The sequence below is a fragment of the Anomaloglossus baeobatrachus genome, chromosome 4 (assembly GCF_048569485.1).
Source record: "Anomaloglossus baeobatrachus isolate aAnoBae1 chromosome 4, aAnoBae1.hap1, whole genome shotgun sequence".
In the NCBI taxonomy this organism is placed as follows: domain Eukaryota; kingdom Metazoa; phylum Chordata; class Amphibia; order Anura; family Aromobatidae; genus Anomaloglossus; species Anomaloglossus baeobatrachus.
The window spans coordinates 526,574,293-526,586,890 of NC_134356.1; the positions used below are offsets into that span (position 1 = coordinate 526,574,293).

General features: G+C 45.2%; 1 protein-coding gene across 2 annotated transcripts in view; it reads right to left on the reverse strand.

Annotated features, from left to right (window-relative positions):
* The window catches only part of ZNF710 (zinc finger protein 710), a 135,466-nt gene extending 123,078 nt beyond the window's left edge, over positions 1-12,388 (reverse strand). For both annotated transcript variants that reach the window (XM_075342800.1, XM_075342799.1), the window contains exon 1: positions 12,124-12,388. The gene's annotated coding sequence lies outside the window, so the exon portion shown is untranslated. The remainder of the gene's footprint in view (positions 1-12,123) is intronic.
* Between the last annotated feature and the right edge of the window lie 210 nt (positions 12,389-12,598).

Genomic DNA, 12,598 nt, shown 5'->3' on the forward strand with positions numbered 1-12,598 from the left:
TCACTCCTCAAATAATAGAATTAGAAATTTGTTTTCTGAGGCTTGTGAGGTCTTAAAATCTTAGTTACTGTAATTTCATGCATGAAATACATCTAAGTTATAAAAAGAAATTATTTCTTCGGGGAAGTACAGACACTAGAACCTTCAGATTACACACAATGCTGAATCCTTGATGACAAGCTGGTTCAGATAGGTCTATAAATGTCTTTAAAAAGCTCAAAATTAGTTGAGATTTGCAAATTTTAATAACTATTTTATTTTATTATTTTTTTTAATGTGGTGGTCACAGCACACTGTCTGGAAATACCAATGACGTGGTGCCACAAGTCCATTGTCCTCAGGTTACGATACACCCCTCTGTCTATTAACATACAGTCATCATTGGTAGTTGTTGTTCACCTTTGAAAAAACAAACAACTTTTGGCACCAAACTAACAAAAAAAGAAGAGTTAAAATAACTCATTATTCTCCGAAGTACAAATATCACATCCTACATTAAACTTATAGTATAAATATAGCCAGACAACTAATGCAACAAAAAGCTAAAAAAAAAAAAAAATAATTCAACTTCCTAAAAAATGCTGTCACAACAGCTATCTGCTCATACATGTGTCATAATGGAAAGAATAAAATACAGAACAACTCAGCATAGTTATTATTCAGTAAAAATAAAGTCTACAGCAAGTGGGAAAATCACAGAATAAGGAACAAAATGTCAGGAAAACAGCCAAGAAAGCTTCTTTACACACACATATACATATATATATATATATCACGATAGATACATTCACAGAGCAGTCTGAGGAGATGGTGACTTAGAGGGTTGATATATGCTGTATACTTATATACAAATATACAACTACTGTACCTACAGAGCAACACAAACTGCAGAATTCTCAACAACTTATATCCACATATGCCTTGGTAAGTCCAGATACAGGCACAGCCATGAAAGTGGAAGGAATTGTCCAGGTTATGGAAAAAGCCACCTACAGGCAGCAAAATTGCTGAAAACATACTCTTGCTGTCTGTTCCAGAGCTGCGTCCCGGATGCTCCCCACTGGCATGCAGGTTACAGTCAGTACAGCCCAGATATCAAACATTATTTTTTTCTAATCAGGTTCCTTTTTATGAACAAATAAAACACATATTCCATATAGCAGTCCATTTCCCTGCAAGAACAATACGGAGGTAAGAATAAAACCATCTTCCATCACAAAAACAACCTCTAAAATAAAATGAACAGTGCACCTGCAGTCCACACCCATCATCAAAACATGCCACTAGGTAGAGGTTTCATTTCAATGTACCACCCATCACCTAAATACGCCACATCTTCCCCGACCACCATCTGTGTTTCAAATATACAGAATTTCTCCCTAGTCCAATAAATCATTAGCCGGTTATAAGGAGAAGGCCTGGTTCCCCGCACCATCATTCAGCAGTGCTGAAGAGGGAAGCCCCGGAGTATCCAACCATGTCCCTCACATCTTATAGAATTTTTTAAGCGCATTTCTTTTAAGGTATACCCCCCTCTCCAACCAAAGTATAGTGTTGACTCTCTCCCTAAGGTCCCCAATGGCTGGAGAAGCCGGATTCAGCCAGTGGTAGGCCAAGTTTCCTATCCTGATATAGGAGTCGTGTGATACCAATCATCGCTGGTGAGCTCAAGTCCGTCCCCCCCTCCAGGAGACCCAGCATGCACGTGACAGGCCTTGGCTGCAATCGTATGTTGAAAACTTGCGCAATCAGGGCTAATACTGCGTTCCAGTATTCCTCTATATTCCCACAGGACCACATCATATGCAGAAGATTGGCATTTTCCCGCCCATACCTAGGCCATTGGTCATCTATCCGGATCCCCATTCCCCATTTTATACAATAGACTAGGTGTCCTGTACACTCTCTGCAGTAAAAATAGCCGTGACAATCGTTGACTTTCGGATACAGCCAGGCTCGGAGTCGGAGACAAAAATGCAAAAAAAAAAGACAGTTTGCCCTCTGATAATGGAAACCTAGCAGTAAAGCAGGTCTATGTTCACACATTCATGGTTTCCATACTTTAGCAACAGTGCAAACTGGCTTTTTTTGTATTTTATGTCATGTTCAGTGATGCACCTGTTCACACTTCAGTTTGGTGAGTGCAGTCAGTCTTTTTGTCTATATTTAATGGAGTCTGAGACAAGACCTCATCCCACTGTTCATCTGTCAGATGGCCTAAGTCCCTAAACCACTTTCCTCTGGCTTGCAAGGGGAATTTGTCAAGATATCTAGGTAGCATCACTCTATATACCCTAGAGATAACACCGTAGGAGTGTTCGGAGGTCAGCATCTGTGAGGTTGTGATTCCGCTCTATAGTAATGTCCATGTGTCATGTCTGTGTCTCGTACGCGTGTCGGAGTTGTAGGTACTGATAGAAGGAGCTGTGTGGTACCCCAAATTAGGCCTGAAGCTGATCAAAACTCTTAAGGCCCTGTCACACAGATAAATCTGCGGCAGATCTGTGGTTGCAGTGAAATTGTGGACAATCAGTTCCAGGTTTGTGGCTGTGTACAAATGGAACAATATGTCCATGATTTCACTGCAACCACAGATCTGCCAAAGATTTATCTCTGTGTGTGACGGGGTCTTTAGGTTATGTGCGCACGTTGCGTTGTGTCCCTGCAGAAATTTCTGCAGCGATTTGAACAGCACATGTGCGCTTCAAATCGCTGCAGAAACACTGCGTAATGAATGCAGTGAAAAAGCCGATTTCATGCGCTCTGGATGCAGCCCCCACCATAGACAGAGCGGGACCTGCATCCAAAGCGCACGGAAAAAGTGACATGTTGCTTTTTAGAACGCAGCGATATGGCAGCATGCAAATCACTGCGTTATAGATTATGCACAATCTTCATAGATTGTGCTGGGGACGCAGGACGCATGCAGTTGCACTGCGGAGCAGATCGCAGCGTAACTGCATGTAATACGCACACGTGGGCACAGAGCCTTAAGTGCGTTATTCTACAGTATCCTGGAAACTAAATCCACACCCCTATCCACCCACATTCTCCATCCCAAAGGTTTCTGCAGTTCTAGTAGTCCGTGATTATGCCATAGAGGCCAGTATTCAGTTTTTCTCTAGTATTCCCAGCAATGTCAGGTACTAGATTACACATGCAGATACATACAGAAGTGCGTCTCAATAAATTAGCATATCAACAAAAAGTTAATTAATTTCAGTAACTCAATACAAAAAGGGAAACGCATATATTAAATAGAGTGATCTATTTCAAGTGTTTATTTCTGTTCATGTTGATGATTATGGCGTACAGCCAATGAAAAGTCAAAAGTCATTATCTCAGAAAATTAGAATAATTACCACAAAACACCTGCAAAGGCTTCCTAAGCCTTTAAAATGGTCCCTTAGTCTGGTTCAGTAGGCTACACAACCATGGGGAATCAATATAATCTGAGAAAGCATGCTTATGGAAAAGCGTATATTTATGGAAACTCCCATACATGTAGTATCAATAGAAAAAAATGGAGTCATATTCCATAGTGGGAATAATAAAATAAATGTTTATTATCAACACAGATTAAAATAGATGTCACACAAGTGATGAAGGAAGAAAAAAGTGCAGGAGTAGGGAAACCATGGGCAAGACTGCTGACTGAACAGATGTCCAGAAGGCAGTCACTGACACAATCCACAAGGACGGTAAGCCACAAAAGGTCATTGCTAGAGAAGCTGGCTGTTCACAGAGTGCTGTATCTAAGAATATTAATGGAAAGTTGAGTGGAAGGAAAAAGTGTGGTAAAAAAGGTGCACAAGCAACCGGGATATCTGCAGCGTTCATAGGATTGTTAAGAAAAGGCCATTCAAAAATTTGGGGGAGATTCACAAGGAGTGGACTGCTGCTGGAGTCAGTGCTTCAAGAGCCACCGCACACCAATGTATCCAGGACACGGGCTACAACTGTCACATTCCTTGTGTCAAGCCACTTATGACCAATAGAAAATGCCAGAAGCATCTTACCTGGGCCAAGGAGAAAAAGAACAGGACTGTTGCTCAGTGGTCCAAGGTGTTGTTTTCAGATGAAAGTAAATTTTGCATTTCATTTGGAAATCGCGGTCTCAGAGTCTGGAGGAAGAGTGGAGAGGCCACAATCCAAGCTGCTTGAGGTCTAGTGTGAAGTTTCCACAGTCAGTGATGGTTTGGGGAGACATGTCATCTGCTGGTGTAGGTCCACTGTGTTTTATCAAGACCAAAGTCAGTGCAGCCGTCTACCAGGAAATTTTAGAGCACTTCACACTTCCCTCTGCCGACAAGCTTTTTGGAGATGGAAATTTCATTTTCCAGCAGGACTTGGCACTTGTCCACACTGCCAAAAGTACTAATACCAGGTTTAATAACCACAGTATCACTGTGCTTGATAAGCCAGCAAGCTCACCTGACCTAAACCGTATAGAGAATCTATAGGGTATTGTCAAGTGGAAGATGAGAGACATCAGACCTAACAATGCAGATGAGCTGAAGGCTGCTATCAAAGTAAGGCTAGTTTCACACTTGCGTTGGACGGGATCCGTAGCATTGCGTTGTGTGACGCATGCAACGGATGCATTGCATATAGTAGCACAATGGATGCTACGGATCGTACAAAATAACGCAATCCGTTCCGTTATAGGTTTTTTTTCCTTGACTTTACACATCTGAGCATGCGCAGTTGTGTAAATACGGATGCGTTAACGGAATCCGTCAAATGACGGATTCTAACGGAATACGCCACCATAGGCGTCCATTATAAAAACAACTGACGCCGACGGAATCCTGCAGGTTGCGTTTTTTTGACACTCCTCCAAGTGCAGAAAAACGCTACATGCAGCGTTCCATCCGCCCGACTGTCACTGACGGTCAGCGTCAAAACAACTGATGCGCCGCGGGGCGGATGCAATGCATGACCATCCGTTGCTATCCGTAGCTAATAGAAGTCTATGAGGAATATAACGGTTTCCTGCAACGGTTACCGTAATTCCTCAAGGCTGCAGATAGCAACGGAAGCCGTCCAACGCAAGTGTGAAAGTACCCTAACCCGGGCTTCCATAACACCTCAGCAGTGCCACAGACTGATCGCCGCATTAATGCAGTAATTCATGCAAAAGGAGCCCCGAACAAGTATTGAGTGCATTTACTGTACAGACGTCTGCCAACATTTCTGAGTTTTTCAATTGGTCTTCTATAATATTCTAATTTTCTGAGATAATGACTTTTGGGGTTTTATTGCCTGTAAGCCATAATCATCAACATTAACAGAAATATACACTTGAAATTAGATCACTCTGTATGTAATGACTCTATATAATGTATGGGTTTCCCTTTTTGTATTAAATTACTGAAATAAATTAACTTTTTGATGAGGCAGGTGTATGAACAGCTTCTACAAGCAATTTCTACAAGCAACAGCTCCCTCACAGGGAAGATTGAGCAGGTACATTCAGAGGTGGGCCTCCTGCATCAGGACATGCAATCTCTGAGGGCCCGAACAGCGGAAGTCGAGACGCGAGTGTCTGAACTGGAGGATCAAACTGTAACACTCAAAACAAAAATGACCACAATGGCCGGATTTGCAAATGCATGGCGCCAGAAAGCAGACGATCTGGAGAACCGCATGCGTCGAAACAATATACGAATCATAGGACTGCCAGAGAGCTCAGAAGGTCAGCATCCGGAACAATTCCTGGAGGACTGGCTGAAATGTAATCTCGGAGAGGAGTTCTCCTCAACATTTGCGGTGGAGAGGGCGCACAGAGTTCCAACACGGCACTCCGTCTGGCCCGACAGAAGAGCCCACTCAAGTTCAATAATGCTGCGCTCTCGATCTTTCCAGACTTTTCGGTGGACCTCCAGAAACAGAGGGCCCACTTCATGGAGGTGAAGAAGAAATTAAGGCAGCGGAACATCATCTACTCTATGCTGTACCCTGCCCAGCTCCGCATAGTGCATGAAGGGTCGCCTCTGTTTTTTACTACACCTGCTGAGGCTGAGGACTGGCTACAGGTACACCCGAAACCTAAGGGGTAGAAGCCATGAGATTACTTTCCTAGGTGACATTTTCTGTGCCCCCCGGCGACCCTCTTCTTCCATGGTTGCTTGAAGCCCCCTTTGGAGACAGATGGGACTTCCCCGTGCCTCGAGTGATGGAGGAATTGGAAATCTCCGGGTCCAGATGGCCTTCCCATAGCATTCTATAGTAAATATTGTGACGTATTGACCCCGATTCTTTTAGAGGTTTTCTCACATTTTTCAGCCAGTGACTCTCTACCTGCCTCCTTATACGAAGCACATATAGTCGTGCTGAGGAAGGAGGGTAAAGACCCACTAGACTGCGGTTCATACCGTCCTATATCCCTAGTTAACGTGGATTAGAAGATCTTTACCAAAATACTGGCGTCCAGGCTTAATTCAGTCATATTGAGTATAGTTCACCCAGATCAAACCGGATTTATGCCTGGGAAAAACACCTCTATAAATATAAGACGGGTCCAGTCCATAGTGAAATATAGCACACTTGTCCAGGAGAACGAGTGGGCCTTGGCCAAGCTGGACGCGGCCAAGGCATTTGACTTGGTAGAATGGCCATTTTTATTTGCCTGCCTCCAGAGATTCGCTTTTGGGCCTAAATTCAGAAATTGGATTCATATGTTGTATAGGTCCCCGACAGCCAGGATACTAGTCAATGGTGCTATGTCTACACCCTTCTCATTGAATCAGGGCACAAGACAGGGATGCCTCTGTCTCCAGCATTGTTTGCACTAGTTATTGAAGCTTTGGCAATTAGAATCCGCTCTCATCCACAGATCACTGGAATCACTATAGCCGACCGCACAGATCAAATAGGATTGTATGCGGATGACATGGTTGTCTTCTTAGATCGAGTGCAAGAGACTCTACCGGTGGTTATAGACACTATAGATACATTTGGGGAGTTTTCGGGACTACGCATCAACTGGGATAAGTCGGCTTTGATGCCATTAATGCATGGGTCTAGAATTTCAATGGAGGGTAGGTCACCTTTGCAAGTGGTAACTAGCTTTAAATACCTGGGAATACACATACAGAAAGACCATACACTAGACCTCCAGACGAGTATAACACCACTTCTGGAGCACGTTAAACTTAAATATAACTTGTGGAGCAAGCTATCCCTGTCAGTGGTTGGCAGAATAAATGTAATCAAAATTATATTACTTCCAAAGCTTAGTTATACACTACAACATAGTGCAGTATCAGTACCCAAATCCTTCTTCTCAATGTTGAACTCACTTACTACCTCTTTCATATGGGGGAAATCCAGACCCAAACTTCGGTTATCCATTTTACAGAGATCCAAAAGACTGGGAGGGATGGCTTTACCGGAGTTCTTCCTCTACTACCTCGCGGGACAGCTTAGGGCACTAGAGACTTGGATGCCTGGATGTCAGCTGCCAAACTCTGAGAGTCACTTGGCACACGCGGCTGGGACTGATTGTTTAGTGGGTTTTCTCGAATCAGAAGGACTGAGAACACCACGGAAATTACCCCTCCTCAGGTTGGCAAGATTAGTCTGGTGACAAGCCAAGAGGGTGGTACACTTCGAAGGGGTGGTGGCGGAACTCCCATTATGGGGGAATAGCCACTTCCATACTCTGAGAGATCACCCCTCGGCGCAATTCTGGGCCACTCACAGCGTCAGTGCATTAGGTGATCTTTTTGTCCCGGGAACCACAACCTTCAAGTCCTTTGAACAAGTCCAGATTTAATATAATGTTCCAAGATAACAGTTTTTTAGATACCTGCAGATTCGCACAGGGATTCAATCCCACATACAGAAAATTGGAGTGAGGAAATTGATATCATCACTTCCTATGATAGGTATTCTAAAATCACAAGGACCTCGAGGCCTCATCTCAGCTATATATACTTACCTGTTGTCAGTGGGGGTGGAGTCGGACCCCTTGCCAGCCCAGGATAGATGGAAATCTCTAATTCCCTCTCTACAGGGAGAGGAATGGGAAGAGATATTAAAAACTCCGACTGCGGTATCCCCGTCGGTTAATAATAAGTTGATTCAATGCTACATTGTCCACCAGGCATACCTTACTCCAACTCGATTATTTAGTATGGGCCATTCTCGTACATCGGAGTGCCCGAGGTGTCATCTCTCAGGGGCAAATTTCATACATATGATTTGGAGCTGTCCTAATATATCTTCGTACTGGCGGGAAGTGACATCTCTGCTGACATCGATTGTGTCGATTCCTGTTTTGTGTGACCCTTTGATATGCCTGTTTAGGGTCGTGGAGGAAGAGTCCTGGGATCATTACATGACAATATTCCTCAGAGAGGCATTGTTTCTGGCTAGGAAATTAATAGCTCTGAGGTGGATGGGAGATTCGAATCCAACTGTGCGGTCCTGGGTTAAACTAGTCAATGCAACCATAGTCTATGAGCGGGTGGTATATTATAATAGGGGGTGCCCGGGAAAATTTAACAAAATCTGGGGTTTGTGGAATTCTTCTCCAGACACACTTGCGGAGGTTTGAGGGAGATTATGCGGATAATGGTGGTTCCCGTTAGATGTTGGGATATGAAACACTGTCCAATGGTATATTGAGATATAATAATGCAATGTGGCTGTTGTTGTTCTTTCTTTCTTCCTTTTTCTATTCCTCTTTCTATCTTGTTTTCAAAATATGGTCATGCTGATAGTTACAGCTGTTCTTATGCTCAATATAAAATTAGATATTTATGCAAATGATAAGAAGTATGGATAATAACATTGTTCTATCTTAAGTGCTAAAGATATTATGGACTTTATATGACTGTTCATTATTATATTTAAATATTACTATCTATATACTGAGCTATCTTTATATGGCAAATGTCAGTTGTACCATGTTTGAAATTGTTAATAAAACGAAGTTAAAAAAAAAAAAAAAAACTTTTTGATGATATATTAATTTATTGAGAGGCACTTGTACATTGGCACCGCCTGGTCCTATACTTCTAAAGTAGTAGGACAAGAAGCAACAGGCACACGGATTAGATACTTATTATAAGAACTATTCTCAAGCAATACTGGATATTAATGCACTTGTAAGGGAGGTTGTCTGCAGTCCCCTATTTTAGATCATTAGGTTTGCCTACCAGGCATTATACCCTGCACATTAAAGAAAAAAGGTGTAACCATTCCTCTTGTAAAAGGAATGTGTTCCCACCGTCTGATGGTGTCAGCACTGGATAAATAGGGTGTGGTTGTATAGGGATACTCCCCCAAAGTGTGCATTCTTATATTTCCATTAGGAATAGTAAAGGGACAACATAACTCAGTTATAAGAAAATATGTTCCATTACTATTTTATGAAGAATGTAGGTGTTTAGTAAAATACACACTGCGCACTACAAGGTGCTTCAACTGACTGCGGCCGGCTGGGAGCCATTTATAGTATTATTTCCAATATTGTAACTTTGTAAGTAGTGATGAGTGAGCGTGTTCAGCACAGCTCGATAATCAATCGATCATCAGGGTGCCCGAGACACTCGGTACTCGCTCGAGTATCCCGCGAGTGCTCAACATGCTTGACTCCCCTCCCGACGAGAGAGAGTTTTTCTGTCTTCTGGAAAAATGCTGCAGTTTCCCACTGAATTCCCTTATGCTCGCTACTCGAAGAATGTCCGAGCGTCCGACCTGCTCAATTTAAGTAACGAGCACTCAAGCATTTCAGTGCTCGCACATCACAAATTGTAAGTTGTCACCTGAACACATGATATATTATAACACGGGATCATTTTGGTCCAAGAGGTCGGACTTTTAGTGATCGGTCGGATCTCCCCATCAATACCATAGACAATGCATGAAGAGGTGGCACGCATATATGGCTACTGCTCAATTCCGATCAACTTCAGGTCCCATGTGCATTACACTAATGTTGGCCAAACCGGCAGATATAATCTGGATTTGCCAACAGTGTAATGTGTATGGCCTATGATGTTGGGGGAGAGAAGGATACGGCATGTTTGATTTCAGACTCGTGATACTTGTTCCCAGGGGGATAAGCGCCACCAGTGGAATCTAACAGTGGGTCTCTCATAGAGAACCGAGGAGCGCCGAGCCTTGCCGAACTCAACTGGTTTTGGGGGAGTTGGGAGAGATAGCTGCTGACAGCTATGTATTGTGTATGGGGGGGGCTTCAGACTCGATCCTGGGCAGCAGCTTGTTTGCATATTTTACTATGGTAATAAAAGCAGTAGGCTACAATGAAAAGTGCAACATGCCTAACTAATATTGTCCTTTGGGTGGGTGGTGTCACTGTCGTTATTTAGTTTGCCTTAAATATAGCATGAACCAAAAAATGAGTAATGATGGCTCAACCGACTTGATCAGTGTACATCATACATACACATTCCTCTCAACAACAAGATCTCCTGTGAGCGAATACAGAGATTAAATCCTTATCATTCTTCCCATGATCTGAACCATTTTTCATGAGATCGTGACTGTGGCACTAGATATGAATATTATAAGTGCTTATTTATAGGATGTTTTATCGGCTTACTGGCAAACCTTTACCTGTGCCCAGATTATGCCATGACCTGCGCCTTACAGGGTACAATAGCAGAGGGGGTCTCCGCTCCTAACAAGGGGCTGATCCAGTACAACAAGCCGAGGAAGAACCCAACATCCATATAATGAGGTATATATACACTGGCCAACAAGGAAATTCATTCTGGATTCCACAGCATGACGCAATAGATGCCAAGGTCTCCTACCAATGTCGTGTGGTAAAGCCATGGAGTCCACAATCTCTGAAAACCAGAGGGGTATGGGCGCAGAAGGCTAATGCCTCACACATTAGGTGAGAGGTATGAGGTTGGCGGGGCAGCCACTCCTCTGGCACTAGCTGTGCCCTCAGCTCTCCCTGGTTGGCGCTGCCTGTGACCACAGCTCTCTCCCTGGTTGGCGCTGCCTGTGACCACAGCTCTCTCCCTGGTTGGCGCTGCCTGTGCCTACAAATCTCTCCCTGGTTGGCGCTGCCTGTGCCTACAAATCTCTCCCTGGTTGGTGCTGCCTGTGACCACAGCTCTCTCCCTGGTTGGTGCTGCCTGTGCCCACAGCTCTCTCCCTGGTTGGTGCTGCCTGTGCCCACAGCTCTCTCCCTGGTTGGCACTGCCTGTGCCTACAAATCTCTCCCTGGTTGGGGCTGCCTGTGACCACAGCTCTCTCCCTGGTTGGCGCTGCCTGTGCTCACAGCTCTCTCCCTGGTTGGCGCTGCCTGTGACCACAGCTCTCTCCCTGGTTGGCGCTGCCTGTGCCCACAGCTCTCTCCCTGGTTGGCGCTGCCTGTGCCCACAGCTCTCGCCCTGGCGCTGCCTGTGCCCACAGCTCTCGCCCTGGCGCTGCCTGTGCCCATAGCTCTCGCCCTGGCGCTGCCTGTGCCCACAGCTCTCGCCCTGGCGCTGCCTGTGCCCACAGCTCTCGCCCTGGCGCTGCCTGTGCCCACAGCTCTCGCCCTGGCGCTGCCTGTGCCCACAGCTCTCGCCCTGGCGCTGCCTGTGCCCACAGCTCTCGCCCTGGCGCTGCCTGTGCCCACAGCTCTCGCCCTGGCGCTGCCTGTGCCCACAGCTCTCGCCCTGGCGCTGCCTGTGCCCACAGCTCTCGCCCTGGCGCTGCCTGTGCCCACAGCTCTCGCCCTGGCACTGCTCTCTGCATCTTCACTGCACTCACTGAGGGGATAAAGTTTACAGCTACTGAGCAGTGACATAAACTTCAGACATGGCGAAGTGACCCTGCACGGGGAGGGTCTGTATGTCCACCACTGCCCTGTATTACTAGTGTCCTTTTATCTTCTTCCTCCCTCACACCATTACTGCTCGTCTGACTGTGAGTGACACAGGCGAATGTGGAAGTGAAAGAGAAGACATGCTACTAATGTAACTGCTCACACCCCCCTGTACAGGCACGGTCCATGTCCTCCTGCCGACCCTTCCCAAGGGAGAACGTACCATCAAGAGCCCTGCGAGGGGGGTAACACAAGAGAGGGTGAAGTAGTGCACCCTTTCATTGCCTGTAGCTGGGGAGAGATGATAAAAGTGCGGGACTTACCGTGAAGGTGAAGTGCTGGCTCTCCGGCTTCGCCGCTTCTCGGTGGGGGCGGTAGAGACCGAGGAGCTGCTGGGATGTCTCCTCTCCTCTTTCTCTCAGTCCTCCCTTCTCGGTTTGTTCTGTGTCTTTCTGTAGCAGGAAGGAAGAAGGGAATGAGGCAGGGCTGACGTGAATGGATGCAAAACAGCTCCTCCTAAGCCTGCTCTGCCTGAAAGACAGAGGGAAACAGAAAGAGAGAAGCAGCCAGCAGCCCTGTCTCTCTCTTTTGTTTTCTCACTTCCTCCCCTCCTCCACCACAAGTTTTCTTTCTCTCTTTACATTACAGACAGGGGATTTTTCTCCCTTTGAAACTCCTCTGGGTGCATTAAAAGCAGAACCTGTTCTTTTTATTGTCCTCTCTCTTCCTCCTTTCTCTTCCCTCTTTTTTTTCTTGGTTTCTCTTGTAGTTTTTCTCAGACAGTGTGACAGGCATTTA